The following is a 25,350-nucleotide window of genomic DNA, read 5'->3' on the forward strand; positions in this document are numbered from 1 at the left end:
TTTGAGGCCTCTTTTTTATTAGAATATATTTTAGGCAGAATGCCAGGTTTGAAGAGGTGTTGAGGTATCAAAACAATGGAAACCCACCAGAAGTGACCCCATTTTGGAAATTACACCCCTCAAGGAATTCATTTATGGTTTTTGTTATTATTTTGACCGCACAGTTTTTTCACAGCACCTATTTGAATTGGGCTGTGAAATGAAAAAAATGATATTTTTTCCAATAAGATGTAATTTTTGATCAAAATTTCTTATTTTCACAGGGAACAACATACCCCATTTTGTTGCCCAATTTGTCCTTAGTGCGGCAATACTCCATTTGTGGTGATAAACTGCCGTTTGGGCCCATGGGAGGTCTCAGAAGGAAAGGAGCGCTTTGTGTTGGTTGGAGTCCAGATTTTGCTGGATTGGTTTTCGGGTGCCATGTTGCATTTGCAGAGCCCCAGAGGTATCAAAGCAATGGAAACCCACCAGAAGTGACCCCATTTTGGAAACTACACCCCTCAAGGAATTCATTTATGGTTTTTGTTATCATTTTGACCGCACAGTTTTTTCACAGCACCTATTTGTATTGGGCTGTGAAATGAAAAAAATTATATTTTTTCCAATAAGATGTCATTTTTGATCAAAATTTCTCATTTTCACAGGGAGCAACATACCCCATTTTGTTGCCCAATTTGTCCTTAGTACGGCAATACCCCATTTGTGGTGATAAACTGCCGTTTGGGCCCATGGGAGGGCTCAGAAGGAAAGGAGCGCTATGTGTTGGTTGGAGTCCAGATTTTGCTGGATTGGTTTTCGGGTGCCATGTCGCATTTGCAGAGCCCCAGAGGTATCAAAGCAATGGAAACCCACCAGAAGTGACCGCATTTTGGAAACTACACCCCTCAAGGAATTCATTTATGGTTTTTGTTATCATTTTGACCGCACAGTTTTTTCACAGCACCTATTTGAATTTGGCTGTGAAATGAAAAAAATGATATTTTTTCCAATAAGATGTCATTTTTGATCAAAATTTCTTATTTTCACAAGGAACAACATACCCCATTTTGTTGCCCAATTTGTCCTTAGTGCGGCAATACCCCATTTGTGGTGATAAACTGCCGTTTGGGTCCATGGGAGGGCTCAGAAGGAAAGGACCACCATTTGGCCTACTGGAGCTTTTCTGGTGCTAAGTCATGTGTGCAGAAGCCCCTGAGGTACCAGTACAGTTGAAACCCCCGAGAAGTGACCACATTTTAAAAACTACACCCCTTAAGACATTCATCTAGAGGTGTAGTGAGCATTTTGACCCCACAGGTATTGTGTAAAAGATAATGCGCAGCAGATGGTGCAGTGTGAGATTTGCAATTTTATATATATATATGCCATTTCAGTGTCCAATATATTGTGCCCAGCATGCGCCACCGGAGATATACACCCCTTAAATTGTAATGTGGGTTCTCCTGGGTACGGTAATACCCTACATGTGGCTGTTATCAGCTGCCTGGGCATACGGCAGGGCTCAGAAGGGAAAGATGAGGGGGGTAAGCTGTGCGGAGTGCATCAGGGTAAATTAAAAATCAAGGGATGTATGATACATTTTAAAACAATCTTTTATACAGAGCCCTGCTTTTTCGGGACACGTTTCACATTGGTATATTGTGTTCTTCCTTATCCCCCTCTTATAGCAGACTCTGCACCTCTTTTGACTCTTTCCCTTTCCACCGGTTTGGGGAACTTCTCCTGGAAAGTGTTGCCCTGGTACGATGCGTGTGGCCTCGCTTCCAGAAGTACTGGGTGCCCCCCCTTCCTGGTCCCTAAAGATTAGATCTTGAAATTCCAGGAAAGTTCCCCTCTGGCCTGCACATCGACGTAGCACGTACGCATTGTACAAAGCCATCTGTATGATGTGCCCGGCCAGCTTCTTATACCACACCGCATGGCGCTGTAGGGCTTCAGGACTTGATTTGACAAGTCCATCCCTCCCATGTACCTATTGTAGTCCAGGATGCAGTCTGGTTTGGGGGTGGCCTTTCCTTCATATATCCTAAATCTGTAGGTATACCCTGATGCACTCTCGCACAGCTTATACATCTTCACGCCATACCTTGCCCTCTTACCCGGCAGGTACTCGCGGAATTGAACCCTCCCTTTAAAATGTAACAGGGACTCATCAATAGAAAAACACTTCTCGGGGTTGTATGCTTGGGAAAACCGGGCACTGAAACGGTCTAATAGGGGTCTCCGTTTATACAAACAGTCAAAACTGGGGTCATCTCAAGGTGGGCACGGCTCATTATCAGTATAATGTAAGAAGCAAAGTATTGCCTCATTTATTTATTTTTTTAGGTTCCAGTTCAGTTCTGAAGTTGCTTTGAGGGGCCCATATATTAGAAACCCCTATCAAACACCCCATTTTAGAAACTAGACCCCTCAAAGTATTCACAACAGCATTTATAAAGTTTATGAACCCTTTAGGTGTTTCACAGAAATTTAGAGCAAAGTAGAGGTGAAATTTACTTTTTTTTTTTGTCAGAAAATCCTCTTTATACCATTTTTTTTATAACACAAAAGGTTTTATCAGAGAAACGCAACTTAATACGTATTGCCCAGATTCTGCAGTTTAGAGAAATATCCCACATGTGGCCCTAGTGCGGTAATGGACTGAAGCACCGGCTTCCGAAGCAAAGGCGCACCTAGTGGATTTTGAGGCCTCTTTTTTATTAGGCACCATGTCCGGTTTGAAGAGGTCTTGTGGTGCCAAAACATTGGAAACCCCCCAAAAGTGACCCCAATTTGGAAACTAGACCCCTTAAGGAATCCACTGTAGTTTTCTTGGGGTGCATGCAGCTTTTTGATCAGTTTTTATTCTATTTTTAGGTGGCGTGGTGACTAAAAAACAGCAATTCTACTATTGTTTTTTTATTCTTTTTTTTTTACTGCGTGCACCGTGCGCTATAAATGACATATTCACTTTAATCTGCGGGGCGATACGATTACGGCGATACCAGATGTTTATAGTTTTTTTTTATGTCTTATGGCGTTTGCACAATAAAATACGTTTTATAAACAATCATTCACTTTTTGTGTTACCTTATTCTAAGAGCCAGAACGTTTTTATTTTTCAATCAATAAAGCCGTGCAAGGACTTATTTTTTGCGTAACGAACTGTAGTTTCGATCAGCACCATTTTTCGGTACATGCGACTTTTTGATCTCTTTTTATTCCATTTTTTGGGAGGTGAAGTGACCAAACAATTGTGATTGTGGTACGGTTTATTAATATTTTTTTTTACGGCGTTCACCGTGCGGGATAAATAACAAAATAATTTTGTAGTTCAGGCCGTTACGCACGCGGCGATACCAATTATGTATAGTTTATTTGTTTGTTTATATATTTTTATTAATAATAAATGAGTGATAAGTGAAAAAGTGGGACTTTTACTTTTATTACTTTTAAAACTTTTATTTTCTTATTTTTACACATCTTTTTTGTAACTTTTTTTTACTTTATTACTTTGTCCCACTAGGGGACATGAGGGCAGGAGGCCCTGATCGCTATTCTAATACACTGCACTACATGCGTAGTGCAGTGTATTAGAACTGTCAGCTACTCACTGACAGCAAGCATAGTGGGTCCTGACGTTGTCAGGACCCACTAGGCTTCCGTCTATGGCATAGCCGGACGCCATTGTTTGGTGTCCGGTTGCCATAGTCACCATTGCCGGCCGCTATCGTGTAGCAGGCCGGCGATGGCGGATTAACCCCTAAGAAGCCGCGATCGCTATTGAACGCGGCTTCTGAGGGGTTAATCGGCGGGGGAGCTCCGCGATCGGTCCCGGCACATTGAGCAGTGATAGTCTGCTGTCGAAAACAGCAGCTATCACAGCTCAGGAACGCGCCCCGCGCGAACGGCGCCGTGTTTACTCAATGACCTACTAATAGGTCACTGAGCGCGAACGCTACAGTTAGCATGACCTAATAGTAGGTCATGGAGCGTTAAGGGGTTAAAAACGTTTCGGCAGAAAAACCAGATTTCCTGCATGAATGGAGGAAGACAAAAACTCACTGAACAGTGCCTCGTGTGAGGATCGAACTCACGACCTTCAGATTATTAGACTGACACGCTTCCTACTGCGCTAACGAGGCAACCACCAGATGTTTGTAGACAAGCTCAAAGCGGCAAAATGAAAAAATATATATAAATTTTCTTTATTCCCACTTTTTCTTAGTCCATGACTCATTACACTAAATAACTGCTCCCATATGGTCTAGCGGTTAGGATTCCTGGTTTTCACCCAGGTGGCCTGTGTTCGACTCCCGGTATGGGAAATAACCTTTTACTAGTCTTGCATTTTCAAAGGTTGAGCGTTATAGGATAAAAGTGCTCTTTGTGGCCATAAATTCTAACTTATCTTTGTTTACCCATTCCTCCTCTTTTCACCAGATCCTATTTGAGCTTGAAAACTCAAATAATTCCTATTGTTCCCTTCTCACTCCAAGTCAACAACCCCTTTATCCTGTCAGTTTGGCTAATTTCCCTTTTTTTAATGAACTAGTTTCGCCAATAAATAAGAAACCATCAGACTATTTCACCCAATCTGATTGGGACTTTGCTTTAATATTGTTTCTTTTTAGGCAAGATCCTATTTTGGATTTAAAGCTCAAATCATTCCCATCTCTTCTACTCACTCAAAAATGACAAGGAAATCAACAACACTTTCCTCATATATTAAAAACGTTTCGGCAGAAAAACCCGATTTCCTGCATGAATGGAGGAAGACAAAAACTCACTGAACAGTGCCTCGTGTGAGGATCGAACTCACGACCTTCAGATTATTAGACTGACACGCTTCCTACTGCGCTAATGAGGCAACCACCAGATGTTTGTAGACAAGCTCAAAGCGGCAAAATGAAAAAATATATATACATTTTCTTTATTCCCACTTTTTCTTAGTCCATGACTCATTATACTTAACAACTGCTCCCATATGGTCTAGCGGTTAAGATTCCTGGTTTTCACCCAGATGGCCCGGGTTCGACTGCCGGTATGGGAAAAAACCTTTTACTAGTCTTGCACTTTCAAAGGTTGAGCGTTATAGGATAAAAGTGCTCTTTGTGGCCATAAATTCTATTTTATCTTTGTTTACCCATTCCTCCTCTTTTCACCAGATCCTATTTGAGCTTGAAAACTCAAATAATTCCTATTGTTCCCTTCTCACTCCAAGTCAACAACCCCTTTATCCTGTCAGTTTGGCTAATTTTCCTTTTTTTAATGAACTAGTTTCGCCAATAAATAAGAAACCATCAGACTATTTCACCCAATCTGATTGGGACTTTGCTTTAATATTGTTTCTTTTTAGGCAAGATCCTATTTTGGATTTAAAGCTCAAATCATTCCCATCTCTTCTACTCACTCAAAAATGACAAGGAAATCAACAACACTTTCCTCATATATTAAAAACGTTTCGGCAGAAAAACCCGATTTCCTGCATGAATGGAGGAAGACAAAAACTCACTGAACAGTGCCTCGTGTGAGGATCGAACTCACGACCTTCAGATTATTAGACTGACACGCTTCCTACTGCGCTAATGAGGCAACCACCAGATGTTTGTAGACAAGCTCAAAGCGGCAAAATGAAAAAATATATATACATTTTCTTTATTCCCACTTTTTCTTAGTCCATGACTCATTATACTTAACAACTGCTCCCATATGGTCTAGCGGTTAAGATTCCTGGTTTTCACCCAGATGGCCCGGGTTCGACTGCCGGTATGGGAAAAAACCTTTTACTAGTCTTGCACTTTCAAAGGTTGAGCGTTATAGGATAAAAGTGCTCTTTGTGGCCATAAATTCTATTTTATCTTTGTTTACCCATTCCTCCTCTTTTCACCAGATCCTATTTGAGCTTGAAAACTCAAATAATTCCTATTGTTCCCTTCTCACTCCAAGTCAACAACCCCTTTATCCTGTCAGTTTGGCTAATTTTCCTTTTTTTAATGAACTAGTTTCGCCAATAAATAAGAAACCATCAGACTATTTCACCCAATCTGATTGGGACTTTGCTTTAATATTGTTTCTTTTTAGGCAAGATCCTATTTTGGATTTAAAGCTCAAATCATTCCCATCTCTTCTACTCACTCAAAAATGACAAGGAAATCAACAACACTTTCCTCATATATTAAAAATGTTTCGGCAGAAAAACCCGATTTCCTGCATGAATGGAGGAAGACAAAAACTCACTGAACAGTGCCTTGTGTGTGGATCGAACTCACGACCTTCAGATTATTAGACTGACACACTTCCTACTGCGCTAACGAGGCAACCACCAGATGTTTGTAGACAAGCTCAAACGGCAAAATGAAAAAAATATATATATATTTTCTTTATTCCCACTTTCTCTTAGTCCATGACTCATTTTACTTAATAACTGCTCCCATATGGTCTAGCGGTTAAGATTCCTGGTTTTCACCCAGATGGCCCGAGTTCGACTCCCGGTATGGGAAAAAACCTTTTACTAGTCTTGCACTTTCAAAGGTTGAGCGTTATAGGATAAAAGTGCTCTTTGTGGCCATAAATTCTAACTTATCTTTGTTTACCCATTCCTCCTCTTTTCACCAGATCCTATTTGAGCTTGAAAACTCAAATAATTCCTATTGTTCCCTTCTCACTCCAAGTCAACAACCCCTTTATCCTGTCAGTTTGGCTAATTTCCCTTTTTTTAATGAACTAGTTTCGCCAATAAATAAGAAACCATCAGACTATTTCACCCAATCTGATTGGGACTTTGCTTTAATATTGTTTCTTTTTAGGCAAGATCCTATTTTGGATTTAAAGCTCAAATCATTCCCATCTCTTCTACTCACTCAAAAATGACAAGGAAATCAACAACACTTTCCTCATATATTAAAAACGTTTCGGCAGAAAAACCCGATTTCCTGCATGAATGGAGGAAGACAAAAACTCACTGAACAGTGCCTCGTGTGAGGATCGAACTCACGACCTTCAGATTATTAGACTGACACGCTTCCTACTGCGCTAATGAGGCAACCACCAGATGTTTGTAGACAAGCTCAAAGCGGCAAAATGAAAAAATATATATACATTTTCTTTATTCCCACTTTTTCTTAGTCCATGACTCATTATACTTAACCCCTTCCCGCTCCTTGACGTACTATTACGTCATGGCAGCTGTATCGTTCGCGCTCCATGCCGTAATAGTACGTCTCGGGAGTGACGGCCGTTTCGGCCGTCCTCCCGACACATACAGGAGCTGTGACGCTGCTGTCTTGTTCAGCAGCTATCACAGCTCCTACAGCGGGGACCGATCGCTGTGTCCCCGCTGATTAACCCCTTAAAAGCCGCGTTCTATAGAGATCGCGGCTTTTTAGGGGTTAAGCTGCCATCGCCGGCCTGCTACGCGATAGCGGCCGGCGATGGTGACTATGGCAACCGGACACCAAACAATGGCGTCCGGCGATGCCATAGACGGAAGCCTAGTGGGTCCTGACAACGTCAGGACCCACTATGCTTGCTGTCAGTGAGTAGCTGACAGTTCTAATACACTGCACTACGCATGTAGTGCAGTGTATTAGAATAGCGATCAGGGCCTCCTGCCCTCATGTCCCCTAGTGGGACAAAGTAATAAAGTAAAAAAAAAGTTAAAAAAAGATGTGTAAAAATAAAAGTTTTAAAAGTAATAAAAGTAAAAGTCCCACTTTTTCCCTTATCAGGCCTTTATTATTAATAAAAATATATAAACAAACAAATAAACTATACATAATTGGTATCGCCGCGTCCGTAACGGCCTGAACTACAAAATTATTTTGTTATTTATCCCGCACGGTGAACGCCGTAAAAAAAAATATTAATAAACCGTACCACAATCACAATTGTTTGGTCACTTCACCTCCCAAAAAATGGAATAAAAAGAGATCAAAAAGTCGCATGTACCTAAAAATGGTACTGATGGAAAATACAGTTCGTTACGCAAAAAATAAGTCCTCGCACGGCTTTATTGATTGAAAAATAAAAACGTTATGGCTCTTAGAATAAGGTAACACAAAAAGTGAATGATTGTTTACAAAACGTATTTTATTGTGCAAACGCCATAAGACATAAAAAAAAACTATAAACATCTGGTATCGCCGTGATCGTATCGCCCCGCAGAATAAAGTAAATATGTCATTTATAGCGCACGGTGAACGCTGTAAAAAAAAAAGTATACAAAAACAATAGTAGAATTGCTGTTTATTAGTCACCACGCCACCTAAAAATGGAATAAAAACTGATCAAAAAGCCGCATGCACCCCATGAAAACTACAATGGATTCCTCAAGGGGTCTAGTTTCCAAATTGGGGTCACTTTTGGGGGGTTTCCAATGTTTTGGCACCACAAGACCTCTTCAAACCGGACATGGTGCCTAATAAAAAAGAGGGCTCAAAATCCGCTAGGTGCTCCTTTGCTTCGGAGGCCGGCGCTTCAGTCCATTACCGCCCGAGGGCAACATGTGGGATATTTCTCTAAACTGCAGAATCTGGGCAATAAGTATTGAGTTGCGTTTCTCTGATAAATCCTTTTGTGTTATAAAAAAAATGGTATAAAAAGAGTAAATTTCACCTCTACTTTGCTCTAAATTTCTGTGAAACACCTAAAGGGTTCATAAACTTTCTAAATGCTGTTGTGAATACTTTGAGGGGTCTAGTTTCTAAAATGGGGTGTTTGATAGGGGTTTCTAATATATGGGCCCCTCAAAGCAACTTCAGAAATGAACTGGAACCTAAAAAAATAAATAAATGAGGCAATACTTCGCTTCTTACATTATACTGATAATGAGCCGTGCCCACTCCGAGATGACCCCAGTTTTGACCGTTTGTATAAACGGAGACCCCTATTAGACCGTTCCAGTGCCCGGTTTTCCCAAGCATACACCCCCGAGAAGTGTTTTTCTATTGATGAGTCCCTGGTACATTTTAAAGGGAGGGTTCAATTCCGCCAGTACCTGCCAGGTAAGAGGGCAAGGTATGGCGTGAAGATGTATAAGCTGTGCGAGAGTGCATCAGGGTATACCTACAGGTTTAGGATATATGAAGGAAAGGCCACCCCCAAACCAGACTGCATCCTGGACTACAATAGGTACATGGGAGGGATGGACTTGTCAAATCAAGTCCTGAAGCCCTACAGCGCCATGCGGTGTAGTATAAGAAGCTGGCCGGGCACATCATACAGATGGCTTTGTACAATGCGTATGTGCTACGTCGATGTGCAGGCCAGAGGGGAACTTTCCTGGAATTTCAAGATCTAATCTTTAGGGACCAGGAAGGGGGGGCGCATCGTACCAGGGCAACACTTTCCAGGAGAAGGTCCCCAAACCGGTGGAAAGGGAAAGAGTCAAAAGAGGTGCAGAGTCTGCTATAAGAGGGGGATAAGGAAGAACACAATATACCAATGTGACACGTGTCCCGAAAAACCAGGGCTCTGTATAAAAGATTGTTTTAAAATGTATCATACATCCCTTGATTTTCAATTTACCCTGATGCACTCCGCACAGCTTACCCCCCTCATCTTTCCCTTCTGAGCCCTGCCGTATGCCCAGGCAGCTGATAACAGCCACATGTAGGGTATTGTCGTACCCAGGAGAACCCACATTACAATTTAAGGGGTGTATATCTCCGGTGGCGCATGCTGGGCACACTATATTGGACACTGAAATGGCATATACATATATAAAATTGCAAATCTCACACTGCACCATCTGCTGCGCATTATCTTTTACACAGTACCTGTGGGGTCAAAATGCTCACTACACCTCTAGATGAATGTCTTAAGGGGTGTAGTTTTTAAAATGGGGTCACTTCTCGTGGGTTTCAACTGTACTGGTACCTCAGGGGCTTCTGCACACATGACTTAGCACCAGAAAAGCTCCAGTAGGCCAAATGGTGGTCCTTTCCTTCTGAGCCCTCCCATGGGCCCAAAGGGCAGTTTATCACCACAAATGGGGTATTGCCGCACTAAGGACAAATTGGGCAACAAAATGGGGTATGTTGTTCCTTGTGAAAATAAGAAATTTTGATCAAAAATGACATCTTATTGGAAAAAATATCATTTTTTTCATTTCACAGCCCAATTCAAATAGGTGCTGTGAAAAAACTGTGCGGTCAAAATGATAACAAAAACCATAAATGAATTCCTTGAGGGGTGTAGTTTCCAAAATGGGGTCACTTCTGGTGGGTTTCCATTGCTTTGATACCTCTGGGGCTCTGCAAATGCAACATGGCACCCGAAAACCAATCCAGCAAAATCTGGACTCCAACAAACACATAGCGCTCCTTTCCGTCTGAGCCCTCCCATGGGCCCAAACGGCAGTTTATCACCACAAATGGGGTATTGCCGCACTAAGGACAAATTGGGCAACAAAATGGGGTATGTTGTTCCCTGTGAAAATAAGAAATTTTGATCAAAAATGACATTTTATTGGAAAAAATATCATTTTTTTCATTTCACAGCCCAATTCAAATAGGTGCTGTGAAAAAACTGTGCGGTCAAAATGATAACAAAAACCATAAATGAATTCCTTGAGGGGTGTAATTTCCAAAATGGGGTCACTTCTGGTGGGTTTCCATTGTTTTGATACCTCAACGCCTCTTCAAACCTGGCATGCTGCCTAAAATATATTCTAATAAAAAAGAGGCCTCAAAATGCACTAGGTGCTTCTTTGCTTCTAGGGCTTGTGTTTTAGTCCACGAGCGCAGTAGGGCCACATGTGGGACATTTCTAAAAACTGCAGAATCTGGACAATACATATTTAGTAGTGTTTCTCTGGTAAAACCTTCTCTGTTACTAAAAAAAAATTGAATAAAATTGAAATTCAGCAGAAAAAATGAAATTTGCAAATTTAATTTCCACTTTGCTTTAATTCCTGTGAAATGCCTGAAGGGTTAAAAAACTTTCTATATGCTGTTTTGAATACTTTGAGGGGTCTAGTTTTTAAAATGGGGTGTTTTATGGGGGTTTCTAATACATAGGCCCCTCAAATCCACTTCAGAACTGAACTGGCACCTTCAAAAAAAGGCTTTTGAAATTTTCTTAAGAATATGAGAAATTGCTGTTTATGTTCTAAGCCTTGTAACGTCTAAGAAAAATAAAAGAATGTTCAAAAAACGATGCCAATCTAAAGTAGACATATGGGAAATGTGAACTAGTAACTATTTTGGGTGGTATAACCGTCTGTTTTTCAAGCACATGCATTTAAATTCTGAAAAATGCTATTTTTTGTAAATTTTCTCTAAATTTTGCAATTTTTCACAAATAAAGACTGAATATATCGACCAAATTTTACCACGAACATGAAGCCCAAAGTGTCACGAGAAAACAATCTCAGAATCGCTTGGATAGGTTTAAGCATTCCGACGTTATTACCACATAAAGTGAAATATGTCAGATTTGAAAAATGGGCTCTGAGCCTTAAGGCCCAAACTAGGCTGTGTCCTTAAGGGGTTAATAACTGCTCCCATATGGTCTAGCGGTTAAGATTCCTGGTTTTCACCCAGATGGCCCGGGTTCGACTCCCGGTATGGGAAAAAACCTTTTACTAGTCTTGCACTTTCAAAGGTTGAGCGTTATAGGATAAAAGTGCTCTTTGTGGCCATAAATTCTATTTTATCTTTGTTTACCCATTCCTCCTCTTTTCACCAGATCCTATTTGAGCTTGAAAACTCAAATAATTCCTATTGTTCCCTTCTCACTCCAAGTCAACAACCCCTTTATCCTGTCAGTTTGGCTAATTTTCCTTTTTTTAATGAACTAGTTTCGCCAATAAATAAGAAACCATCAGACTATTTCACCCAATCTGATTGGGAATTTACTTTAATATTGTTTCTTTTTAGGCAAGATCCTATTTTGGATTTAAAGCTCAAATCATTCCCATCTCTTCTACTCACTCAAAAATGACAAGGAAATCAACAACACTTTCCTCATATATTAAAAATGTTTCGGCAGAAAAACCCAATTTCCTGCATGAATGGAGGAAGACAAAAACTCACTGAACAGTGCCTTGTGTGTGGATCGAACTCACGACCTTCAGATTATTAGACTGACACGCTTCCTACTGCGCTAACGAGGCAACCACCAGATGTTTGTAGACAAGCTCAAAGCGGCAAAATGAAAAAAATATATATATATTTTCTTTATTCCCACTTTTTCTTAGTCCATGACTCATTTTACTTAATAACTGCTCCCATATGGTCTAGCGGTTAGGATTCCTGGTTTTCACCCAGGTGGCCCGGTTTCAACTCCCGGTATGGGAAAAAACCTTTTACTAGTCTTGCACTTTCAAAGGTTGAGCGTTATAGGATAAATGTGCTCTTTGTGGCCATAAATTCTAAATTATCTTTGTTTACCCATTCCTCCTCTTTTCACCAGATCCTATTTGAGCTTGAAAACTCAAATAATTCCTATTGTTCCCTTCTCACTCCAAGTCAACAACCCCTTTATCCTGTCAGTTTGGCTAATTTTCCTTTTTTTAATGAACTAGTTTCGCCAATAAATAAGAAACCATCAGACTATTTCACCCAATCTGATTGGGACTTTGCTTTAATATTGTTTCTTTTTAGGCAAGATCCTATTTTGGATTTAAAGCTCAAATCATTCCCATCTCTTCTACTCACTCAAAAATGACAAGGAAATCAACAACACTTTCCTCATATATTAAAAATGTTTCGGCAGAAAAACCCGATTTCCTGCATGAATGGAGGAAGACAAAAACTCACTGAACAGTGCCTCGTGTGAGGATCGAACTCACGACCTTCAGATTATTAGACTGACACGCTTCCTACTGCACTAACGAGGCAACCACCAGATGTTTGTAAACAATCTCAAAGCGGCAAAATGAAAAAATATATATACATTTTCTTTATTCCCACTTTTTCTTAGTCCATGACTCATTACACTAAATAACTGCTTCCATATGGTCTAGCGGTTAGGATTCCTGGTTTTCACCCAGGTGGCCCGGGTTCGACTCCCGGTATGGGAAAAAACCTTTTACTAGTCTTGCACTTTCAAAGGTTGAGCGTTATAGGATAAAAGTGCTCTTTGTGGCCATAAATTCTATTTTATCTTTGTTTACCCATTCCTCCTCTTTTCACCAGATCCTATTTGAGCTTGAAAACTCAAATAATTCCTATTGTTCCCTTCTCACTCCAAGTCAACAACCCCTTTATCCTGTCAGTTTGGCTAATTTTCCTTTTTTTAATGAACTAGTTTCGCCAATAAATAAGAAACCATCAGACTATTTCACCCAATCTGATTGGGAATTTGCTTTAATATTGTTTCTTTTTAGGCAAGATCCTATTTTGGATTTAAAGCTCAAATCATTCCCATCTCTTCTACTCACTCAAAAATGACAAGGAAATCAACAACACTTTCCTCATATATTAAAAATGTTTCGGCAGAAAAACCCGATTTCCTGCATGAATGGAGGAAGACAAAAACTCACTGAACAGTGCCTTGTGTGTGGATCGAACTCACGACCTTCAGATTATTAGACTGACACGCTTCCTACTGCGCTAACGAGGCAACCACCAGATGTTTGTAGACAAGCTCAAAGCGGCAAAATGAAAAAAATATATATATATTTTCTTTATTCCCACTTTTTCTTAGTCCATGACTCATTTTACTTAATAACTGCTCCCATATGGTCTAGCGGTTAGGATTCCTGGTTTTCACCCAGGTGGCCCGGTTTCAACTCCCGGTATGGGAAAAAACTTTTTACTAGTCTTGCACTTTCAAAGGTTGAGCGTTATAGGATAAATGTGCTCTTTGTGGCCATAAATTCTAAATTATCTTTGTTTACCCATTCCTCCTCTTTTCACCAGATCCTATTTGAGCTTGAAAACTCAAATAATTCCTATTGTTCCCTTCTCACTCCAAGTCAACAACCCCTTTATCCTGTCAGTTTGGCTAATTTTCCTTTTTTTAATGAACTAGTTTCGCCAATAAATAAGAAACCATCAGACTATTTCACCCAATCTGATTGGGACTTTGCTTTAATATTGTTTCTTTTTAGGCAAGATCCTATTTTGGATTTAAAGCTCAAATCATTCCCATCTCTTCTACTCACTCAAAAATGACAAGGAAATCAACAACACTTTCCTCATATATTAAAAATGTTTCGGCAGAAAAACCCGATTTCCTGCATGAATGGAGGAAGACAAAAACTCACTGAACAGTGCCTCGTGTGAGGATCGAACTCACGACCTTCAGATTATTAGACTGACACGCTTCCTACTGCACTAACGAGGCAACCACCAGATGTTTGTAAACAATCTCAAAGCGGCAAAATGAAAAAATATATATACATTTTCTTTATTCCCACTTTTTCTTAGTCCATGACTCATTACACTAAATAACTGCTCCCATATGGTCTAGCGGTTAGGATTCCTGGTTTTCACCCATGTTGCCCGGGTTCAACTCCCGGTATGTGAAAGAACCTTTTACTAGTCTTGCACTTTCAAAGGTTGAGCGTTATAGGATAAAAGTGCTCTTTGTGGCCATAAATTCTAACTTATCTTTGTTTACCCATTCCTCCTCTTTTCACCAGATCCTATTTGAGCTTGAAAACTCAAATAATTCCTATTGTTCCCTTCTCACTCCAAGTCAACAACCCCTTTATCCTGTCAGTTTGGCTAATTTTCCTTTTTTTAATGAACTAGTTCCGCCAATAAATAAGAAACCATCAGACTATTTCACCCAATCTGATTGGGACTTTGCTTTAATATTGTTTCTTTTTAGGCAAGATCCTATTTTGGATTTAAAGCTCAAATCATTCCCATCTCTTCTACTCACTCAAAAATGACAAGGAAATCAACAACACTTTCCTCATATATTAAAAACGTTTCGGCAGAAAAACCCGATTTCCTGCATGAATGGAGGAAGACAAAAACTCACTGAACGGTGCCTCGTCTGAGGATCGAACTCACGACCTTCAGATTATTAGACTGACACGCTTCCTACTGCACTAACGAGGCAACCACCAGATGTTTGTAAACAATCTCAAAGCGGCAAAATGAAAAAATATATATACATTTTCTTTATTCCCACTTTTTCTTAGTCCATGACTCATTTTACTTAATAACTGCTCCCATATGGTCTAGCGGTTAGGATTCCTGGTTTTCACCCATGTTGCCCGGGTTCGACTCCCGGTATGTGAAAGAACCTTTTACTAGTCTTGCACTTTCAAAGGTTGAGCGTTATAGGATAAAAGTGCTCTTTGTGGCCATAAATTCTAACTTATCTTTGTTTACCCATTCCTCCTCTTTTCACCAGATCCTATTTGAGCTTGAAAACTCAAATAATTCCTATTGTTCCTTTCTCACTCCAAGTCAACAACCCCTTTATCCTGTCAGTTTGGCTAATTTTCCTTTTTTTAATGAACTAGTTCCGCCAATAAATAAGAAACCATCAGACTATTTCACCCAATCTGATTGGGACTTTGCTTTAATATTGTTTCTTTTTAGGCAAGATCCTATTTTGGATTTAAAGCTCAAATCATTCCCATCTCTTCTACTCACTCAAAAATGACAAGGAAATCAACAACACTTTCCTCATATATTAAAAATGTTTCGGCAGAAAAACCCGATTTCCTGCATGAATGGAGGAAGACAAAAACTCACTGAACAGTGCCTTGTGTGTGGATCGAACTCACGACCTTCAGATTATTAGACTGACACGCTTCCTACTGCGCTAACGAGGCAACCACCAGATGTTTGTAGACAAGCTCAAAGCGGCAAAATGAAAAAAATATATATATATTTTCTTTATTCCCACTTTTTCTTAGTCCATGACTCATTTTACTTAATAACTGCTCCCATATGGTCTAGCGGTTAGGATTCCTGGTTTTCACCCATGTTGCCCGGGTTCGACTCCCGGTATGTGAAAGAACCTTTTACTAGTCTTGCACTTTCAAAGGTTGAGCGTTATAGGATAAAAGTGCTCTTTGTGGCCATAAATTCTAACTTATCTTTGTTTACCCATTCCTCCTCTTTTCACCAGATCCTATTTGAGCTTGAAAACTCAAATAATTCCTATTGTTCCCTTCTCACTCCAAGTCAACAACCCCTTTATCCTGTCAGTTTGGCTAATTTTCCTTTTTTTAATGAACTAGTTCCGCCAATAAATAAGAAACCATCAGACTATTTCACCCAATCTGATTGGGACTTTGCTTTAATATTGTTTCTTTTTAGGCAAGATCCTATTTTGGATTTAAAGCTCAAATCATTCCCATCTCTTCTACTCACTCAAAAATGACAAGGAAATCAACATCACTTTCCTCATATATTAAAAACGTTTCGGCAGAAAAACCCGATTTCCTGCATGAATGGAGGAAGACAAAAACTCACTGAACGGTGCCTCGTCTGAGGATCGAACTCACGACCTTCAGATTATTAGACTGACACGCTTCCTACTGCACTAACGAGGTAACCACCAGATGTTTGTAAACAATCTCAAAGCGGCAAAATGAAAAAATATATATAAATTTTCTTTATTCCCACTTTTTCTTAGTCCATGACTCATTACACTAAATAAATGCTCCCATATGGTCTAGCGGTTAGGATTCCTGGTTTTCACCCATGTTGCCCGGGTTCGACTCCCGGTATGTGAAAGAACCTTTTACTAGTCTTGCACTTTCAAACGTTGAGCGTTATAGTATAAAAGTGCTCTTTGTGGCCATAAATTCTAACTTATCTTTGTTTACCCATTCCTCCTCTTTTCACCAGATCCTATTTGAGCTTGAAAACTCAAATAATTCCTATTGTTCCCTTCTCACTCCAAGTCAAAAACCCCTTTATCCTGTCAGTTTGGCTAATTTTCCTTTTTTTAATGAACTAGTTTCGCCAATAAATAAGAAACCATCAGACTATTTCACCCAATCTGATTGGGACTTTGCTTTAATATTGTTTCTTTTTAGGCAAGATCCTATTTTGGATTTAAAGCTCAAATCATTCCCATCTCTTCTACTCACTCAAAAATGACAAGGAAATCAACAACACTTTCCTCATATATTAAAAACGTTTCGGCAGAAAAACCCGATTTCCTGCATGAATGGAGGAAGACAAAAACTCACTGAACAGTGCCTCGTGTGAGGATCGAACTCACGACCTTCAGATTATGATACTGACACGCTTCCTACTGCGCTAACTAGGCAACCACCAGATGTTTGTAGACAAGCTCAAAGCGGCAAAATGAAAAAATATATATACATTTTCTTTATTCCCACTTTTTCTTAGTCCATGACTCATTACACTAAATAACTGCTCCCATATGGTCTAGCGGTTAGGATTCCTGGTTTTCACCCATGTTGCCTGGGTTCGACTCCCGGTATGTGAAAGAACCTTTTACTAGTCTTGCACTTTCAAAGGTTGAGCGTTATAGGATAAATGTGCTCTTTGTGGCCATAAATTCTAACTTATCTTTGTTTACCCATTCCTCCTCTTTTCACCAGATCCTATTTGAGCTTGAAAACTCAAATAATTCCTATTGTTCCCTTCTCACTCCAAGTCAACAACCCCTTTATCCTGTCAGTTTGGCTAATTTTCCTTTTTTTAATGAACTAGTTTCGCCAATAAATAAGAAACCATCAGACTATTTCACCCAATCTGATTGGGACTTTGCTTTAATATTGTTTCTTTTTAGGCAAGATCCTATTTTGGATTTAAAGCTCAAATCATTCCCATCTCTTCTACTCACTCAAAAATGACAAGGAAATCAACAACACTTTCCTCATATATTAAAAACGTTTCGGCAGAAAAACCCGATTTCCTGCATGAATGGAGGAAGACAAAAACTCACTGAACAGTGCCTCGTGTGAGGATCGAACTCACGACCTTCAGATTATGATACTGACACGCTTCCTACTGCGCTAACTAGGCAACCACCAAATGTTTGTAAACAAGCTCAAAGCGGCAAAATGAAAAAATATATATACATTTTCTTTATTCCCACTTTTTCTTAGTCCATGACTCATTACACTAAATAACTGCTCCCATATGGTCTAGCGGTTAGGATTCCTGGTTTTCACCCATGTTGCCTGGGTTCGACTCCCGGTATGTGAAAGAACCTTTTACTAGTCTTGCACTTTCAAAGGTTGAGCGTTATAGGATAAAAGTGCTCTTTGTGCCCATAAATTCTAACTTATCTTTGTTTACCCATTCCTCCTCTTTTCACCAGATCCTATTTGAGCTTGAAAACTCAAATAATTCCTATTGTTCCCTTCTCACTCCAAGTCAACAACCCCTTTATCCTGTCAGTTTGGCTAATTTTCCTTTTTTTAATGAACTAGTTTCGCCAATAAATAAGAAACCATCAGACTATTTCACCCAATCTGATTGGGACTTTGCTTTAATATTGTTTCTTTTTAGGCAAGATCCTATTTTGGATTTAAAGCTCAAATCATTCCCATCTCTTCTACTCACTCAAAAATGACAAGGAAATCAACAACACTTTCCTTATATATTAAAAACGTTTCGGCAGAAAAACCCGATTTCCTGCATGAATGGAGGAAGACAAAAACTCACTGAACAGTGCCTCGTGTGAGGATCGAACTCACGACCTTCAGATTATGATACTGACACGCTTCCTACTGCGCTAACTAGGCAACCACCAGATGTTTGTAGACAAGCTCAAAGCGGCAAAATGAAAAAATATATATACATTTTCTTTATTCCCACTTTTTCTTAGTCCATGACTCATTACACTAAATAACTGCTCCCATATGGTCTAGCGGTTAGGATTCCTGGTTTTCACCCATTTTTCCCGGGTTCGACTCCCGGTATGTGAAAGAACCTTTTACTAGTCTTGCACTTTCAAAGGTTGAGCGTTATAGGATAAAAGTGCTCTTTGTGCCCATAAATTCTAACTTATCTTTGTTTACCCATTCCTCCTCTTTTCACCAGATCCTATTTGAGCTTGAAAACTCAAATAATTCCTATTGTTCCCTTCTCACTCCAAGTCAACAACCCCTTTATCCTGTCAGTTTGGCTAATTTTCCTTTTTTTAATGAACTAGTTTCGCCAATAAATAAGAAACCATCAGACTATTTCACCCAATCTGATTGGGACTTTGCTTTAATATTGTTTCTTTTTAGGCAAGATCCTATTTTGGATTTAAAGCTCAAATCATTCCCATCTCTTCTACTCACTCAAAAATGACAAGGAAATCAACAACACTTTCCTCATATATTAAAAATGTTTCGGCAGAAAAACCCGATTTCCTGCATGAATGGAGGAAGACAAAAACTCACTGAACAGTGCCTCGTGTGAGGATCGAACTCACGACCTTCAGATTATTAGAATGACACGCTTCCTACTGCACTAACGAGGCAACCACCAGATGTTTGTAAACAATCTCAAAGCGGCAAAATGAAAAAATATATATACATTTTCTTTATTCCCACTTTTTCTTAGTCCATGACTCATTACACTAAATAACTGCTTCCATATGGTCTAGCGGTTAGGATTCCTGGTTTTCACCCAGGTGGCCCGGGTTCGACTCCCGGTATGGAAAAAAACCTTTTACTAGTCTTGCACTTTCAAAGGTTGAGCGTTATAGGATAAAAGTGCTCTTTGTGGCCATAAATTCTAACTTATCTTTGTTTACCCATTCCTCCTCTTTTCACCAGATCCTATTTGAGCTTGAAAACTCAAATAATTCCTATTGTTCCCTTCTCACTCCAAGTCAACAACCCCTTTATCCTGTCAGTTTGGCTAATTTTCCTTTTTTTAATGAACTAGTTCCGCCAATAAATAAGAAACCATCAGACTATTTCACCCAATCTGATTGGGACTTTGCTTTAATATTGTTTCTTTTTAGGCAAGATCCTATTTTGGATTTAAAGCTCAAATCATTCCCATCTCTTCTACTCACTCAAAAATGACAAGGAAATCAACAACACTTTCCTCATATATTAAAAACGTTTCGGCAGAAAAACCCGATTTCCTGCATGAATGGAGGAAGACAAAAACTCACTGAACGGTGCCTCGTCTGAGGATCGAACTCACGACCTTCAGATTATTAGACTGACACGCTTCCTACTGCACTAACGAGGCAACCACCAGATGTTTGTAAACAATCTCAAAGCGGCAAAATGAAAAAATATATATAAATTTTCTTTATTCCCACTTTTTCTTAGTCCATGACTCATTACACTAAATAACTGCTCCCATATGGTCTAGCGGTTAGGATTCCTGGTTTTCACCCATGTTGCCCGGGTTCGACTCCCGGTATGTGAAAGAACCTTTTACTAGTCTTGCACTTTCAAAGGTTGAGCGTTATAGGATAAAAGTGCTCTTTGTGGCCATAAATTCTAACTTATCTTTGTTTACCCATTCCTCCTCTTTTCACCAGATCCTATTTGAGCTTGAAAACTCAAATAATTCCTATTGTTCCCTTCTCACTCCAAGTCAACAACCCCTTTATCCTGTCAGTTTGGCTAATTTTCCTTTTTTTAATGAACTAGTTTCGCCAATAAATAAGAAACCATCAGACTATTTCACCCAATCTGATTGGGACTTTGCTTTAATATTGTTTCTTTTTAGGCAAGATCCTATTTTGGATTTAAAGCTCAAATCATTCCCATCTCTTCTACTCACTCAAAAATGACAAGGAAATCAACAACACTTTCCTCATATATTAAAAACGTTTCGGCACAAAAACCCGATTTCCTGCATGAATGGAGGAAGACAAAAACTCACTGAACAGTGCCTCGTGTGAGGATCGAACTCACGACCTTCAGATTATGATACTGACACGCTTCCTACTGCGCTAACGAGGCAACCACCAGATGTTTGTAGACAAGCTCAAAGCGGCAAAATGAAAAAATATATATACATTTTCTTTATTCCCACTTTTTCTTAGTCCATGACTCATTACACTAAATAACTGCTCCCATATGGTCTAGCGGTTAGGATTCCTGGTTTTCACCCATGTTGCCCGGGTTCGACTCCCGGTATGTGAAAGAACCTTTTACTAGTCTTGCACTTTCAAAGGTTGAGCGTTATAGGATAAAAGTGCTCTTTGTGGCCATAAATTCTAACTTATCTTTGTTTACCCATTCCTCCTCTTTTCACCAGATCCTATTTGAGCTTGAAAACTCAAATAATTCCTATTGTTCCCTTCTCACTCCAAGTCAATAACCCCTTTATCCTGTCAGTTTGGCTAATTTTCCTTTTTTTAATGAACTAGTTTCGCCAATAAATAAGAAACCATCAGACTATTTCACCCAATCTGATTGGGACTTTGCTTTAATATTGTTTCTTTTTAGGCAAGATCCTATTTTGGATTTAAAGCTCAAATCATTCCCATCTCTTCTACTCACTCAAAAATGACAAGGAAATCAACAACACTTTCCTCATATATTAAAAACGTTTCGGCAGAAAAACCCGATTTCCTGCATGAATGGAGGAAGACAAAAACTCACTGAACAGTGCCTCGTGTGAGGATCGAACTCACGACCTTCAGATTATGATACTGACACACTTCCTACTGCGCTAACGAGGCAACCACCAGATGTTTGTAGACAAGCTCAAAGCGGCAAAATGAAAAAATATATATACATTTTCTTTATTCCCACTTTTTCTTAGTCCATGACTCATTACACTAAATAACTGCTCCCATATGGTCTAGCGGTTAGGATTCCTGGTCTTCACCCATGTTGCCCGGGTTCGACTCCCGGTATGTGAAAGAACCTTTTACTAGTCTTGCACTTTCAAAGGTTGAGCGTTATAGGATAAAAGTGCTCTTTGTGGCCATAAATTCTAACTTATCTTTGTTTACCCATTCCTCCTCTTTTCACCAGATCCTATTTGAGCTTGAAAACTCAAATAATTCCTATTGTTCCCTTCTCACTCCAAGTCAACAACCCCTTTATCCTGTCAGTTTGGCTAATTTTCCTTTTTTTATTGAACTAGTTTCGCCAATAAATAAGAAACCATCAGACTATTTCACCCAATCTGATTGGGACTTTGCTTTAATATTGTTTCTTTTTAGGCAAGATCCTATTTTGGATTTAAAGCTCAAATCATTCCCATCTCTTCTACTCACTCAAAAATGACAAGGAAATCAACAACACTTTCCTCATATATTAAAAACGTTTCGGAAGAAAAACCCGATTTCCTGCATGAATGGAGGAAGACAAAAACTCACTGAACAGTGCCTCGTGTGTGGATCGAACTCACGACCTTCAGATTATTAGACTGACACGCTTCCTACTGCGCTAACGAGGCAACCACCAGATGTTTGTAAACAAGCTCAAAGCGGCAAAATGAAAAAAATATATATATATTTTCTTTATTCCCACTTTTTCATAGTCCATGACTCATTTTACTTAATAACTGCTCCCATATGGTCTAGCGGTTAGGATTCCTGGTTTTCACCCAGGTGGCCCGGGTTCGATTCCTGGTATGGGAAAAAACCTTTTACTAGTCTTGCACTTTCAAAGGTTGAGCGTTATAGGATAAAAGTGCTCTTTGTGGCCATAAATTCTAATTTATCTTTGTTTACCCATTCCTCCTCTTTTCACCAGATCCTATTTGAGCTTGAAAACTCAAATAATTCCTATTGTTCCCTTCTCACTCCAAGTCAACAACCCCTTTATCCTGTCAGTTTGGCTAATTTTCCTTTTTTTAATGAACTAGTTCCGCCAATAAATAAGAAACCATCAGACTATTTCACCCAATCTGATTGGGACTTTGCTTTAATATTGTTTCTTTTTAGGCAAGATCCTATTTTGGATTTAAAGCTCAAATCATTCCCATCTCTTCTACTCACTCAAAAATGACAAGGAAATCAACAACACTTTCCTCATATATTAAAAACGTTTCGGCAGAAAAACCCGATTTCCTGCATGAATGGAGGAAGACAAAAACTCACTGAACGGTGCCTCGTCTGAGGATCGAACTCACAACCTTCAGATTATTAGACTGACACGCTTCCTACTGCACTAACGAGGCAACCACCAGATGTTTGTAAACAATCTCAAAGCGGCAAAATGAAAAAATATATATAAATTTTCTTTATTCCCACTTTTTCTTAGTCCATGACTCATTACACTAAATAACTGCTCCCATATGGTCTAGCGGTTAGGATTCCTGGTTTTCACCCATGTTGCCCGGGTTCGACTACCGGTATGTGAAAGAACCTTTTACTAGTCTTGCACTTTCAAAGGTTGAGCGTTATAGGATAAAAGTGCTCTTTGTGGCCATAAATTCTAACTTATCTTTGTTTACCCATTCCTCCTCTTTTCACCAGATCCTATTTGAGCTTGAAAACTCAAATAATTCCTATTGTTCCCTTCTCACTCCAAGTCAACAACCCCTTTATCCTGTCAGTTTGGCTAATTTTCCTTTTTTTAATGAACTAGTTTCGCCAATAAATAAGAAACCATCAGACTATTTCACCCAATCTGATTGGGACTTTGCTTTAATATTGTTTCTTTTTAGGCAAGATCCTATTTTGGATTTAAAGCTCAAATCATTCCCATCTCTTCTACTCACTCAAAAATGACAAGGAAATCAACAACACTTTCCTCATATATTAAAAACGTTTCGGCAGAAAAACCCGATTTCCTGCATGAATGGAGGAAGACAAAAACTCACTGAACAGTGCCTCGTGTGAGGATCGAACTCACGACCTTCAGATTATGAGACTGACACGCTTCCTACTGCGCTAACTAGGCAACCACCAGATGTTTGTAGACAAGCTCAAAGCGGCAAAATGAAAAAATATATATACATTTTCTTTATTCCCACTTTTTCTTAGTCCATGACTCGTTATACTTAATAACTGCTCCCATATGGTCTAGCGGTTAAGATTCCTGGTTTTCACCCAGGTGGCCCGGGTTCGACTCCCGGTATGTGAAAGAACCTTTTACTAGTCTTGCACTTTCAAAGGTTGAGCGTTATAGGATAAAAGTGCTCTTTGTGGCCATAAATTCTAACTTATCTTTGTTTACCCATTCCTCCTCTTTTCACCAGATCCTATTTGAGCTTGAAAACTCAAATAATTCCTATTGTTCCCTTCTCACTCCAAGTCAACAACCCCTTTATCCTGTCAGTTTGGCTAATTTTCCTTTTTTTAATGAACTAGTTTCGCCAATAAATAAGAAACCATCAGACTATTTCACCCAATCTGATTGGGACTTTGCTTTAATATTGTTTCTTTTTAGGCAAGATCCTATTTTGGATTTAAAGCTCAAATCATTCCCATCTCTTCTACTCACTCAAAAATGACAAGGAAATCAACAACACTTTCCTCATATATTAAAAACGTTTCGGCAGAAAAACCCGATTTCCTGCATGAATGGAGGAAGACAAAAACTCACTGAACAGTGCCTCGTGTGAGGATCGAACTCACAACCTTCAGATTATGAGACTGACACGCTTCCTACTGCGCTAACTAGGCAACCACCAGATGTTTGTAGACAAGCTCAAAGCGGCAAAATGAAAAAATATATATACATTTTCTTTATTCCCACTTTTTCTTAGTCCATGACTCATTATTCTTAATAACTGCTCCCATATTGTCTAGCGGTTAGGATTCCTGGTTTTCACCCAGGTGGCCTGGGTTCGACTCCCGGTATGGGAAAAAACCATTTACTAGTCTTGCACTTTCAAAGGTTGAGCGTTATAGGATAAAAGTGCTCTTTGTGGCCATAAATTCTAACTTATCTTTGTTTACCCATTCCTCCTCTTTTCACCAGATCCTATTTGAGCTTGAAAACTCAAATAATTCCTATTGTTCCCTTCTCACTCCAAGTCAACAACCCCTTTATCCTGTCAGTTTGGCTAATTTTCCTTTTTTTATTGAACTAGTTTCGCCAATAAATAAGAAACCATCAGACTATTTCACCCAATCTGATTGGGACTTTGCTTTAATATTGTTTCTTTTTAGGCAAGATCCTATTTTGGATTTAAAGCTCAAATCATTCCCATCTCTTCTACTCACTCAAAAATGACAAGGAAATCAACAACACTTTCCTCATATATTAAAAACGTTTCGGCAGAAAAACCCGATTTCCTGCATGAATGGAGGAAGACAAAAACTCACTGAACGGTGCCTCGTCTGAGGATCGAACTCACAACCTTCAGATTATTAGACTGACACGCTTCCTACTGCACTAACGAGGCAACCACCAGATGTTTGTAAACAATCTCAAAGCGGCAAAATGAAAAAATATATATAAATTTTCTTTATTCCCACTTTTTCTTAGTCCATGACTCATTACACTAAATAACTGCTCCCATATGGTCTAGCGGTTAGGATTCCTGGTTTTCACCCGTGTTGCCCGGGTTCGACTCCCGGTATGTGAAAGAACCTTTT

General features: G+C 39.4%; 4 non-coding genes across 4 annotated transcripts; all 4 read left to right on the top strand.

Annotated features, from left to right (window-relative positions):
• Window positions 1-11,489: 11,489 nt before the first annotated feature.
• TRNAE-UUC (transfer RNA glutamic acid (anticodon UUC)) lies at window positions 11,490-11,561 on the top strand. Its single transcript has one exon. It is a non-coding gene; the product is annotated as a tRNA-Glu (tRNA).
• Window positions 11,562-12,940: 1,379 nt separating this feature from the next.
• Window positions 12,941-13,012, top strand: TRNAE-UUC (transfer RNA glutamic acid (anticodon UUC)). The gene has a single exon. It is a non-coding gene; the product is annotated as a tRNA-Glu (tRNA).
• A 6,455-nt stretch (window positions 13,013-19,467) lies between these two features.
• Window positions 19,468-19,539, top strand: TRNAE-UUC (transfer RNA glutamic acid (anticodon UUC)). The gene has a single exon. It is a non-coding gene; the product is annotated as a tRNA-Glu (tRNA).
• A 2,829-nt stretch (window positions 19,540-22,368) lies between these two features.
• TRNAE-UUC (transfer RNA glutamic acid (anticodon UUC)) lies at window positions 22,369-22,440 on the top strand. The gene has a single exon. It is a non-coding gene; the product is annotated as a tRNA-Glu (tRNA).
• Window positions 22,441-25,350: the final 2,910 nt, after the last annotated feature.

Source organism: Rhinoderma darwinii, chromosome 3, assembly GCF_050947455.1.
Source record: "Rhinoderma darwinii isolate aRhiDar2 chromosome 3, aRhiDar2.hap1, whole genome shotgun sequence".
Taxonomy (NCBI): Eukaryota; Metazoa; Chordata; class Amphibia; order Anura; family Rhinodermatidae; genus Rhinoderma; species Rhinoderma darwinii.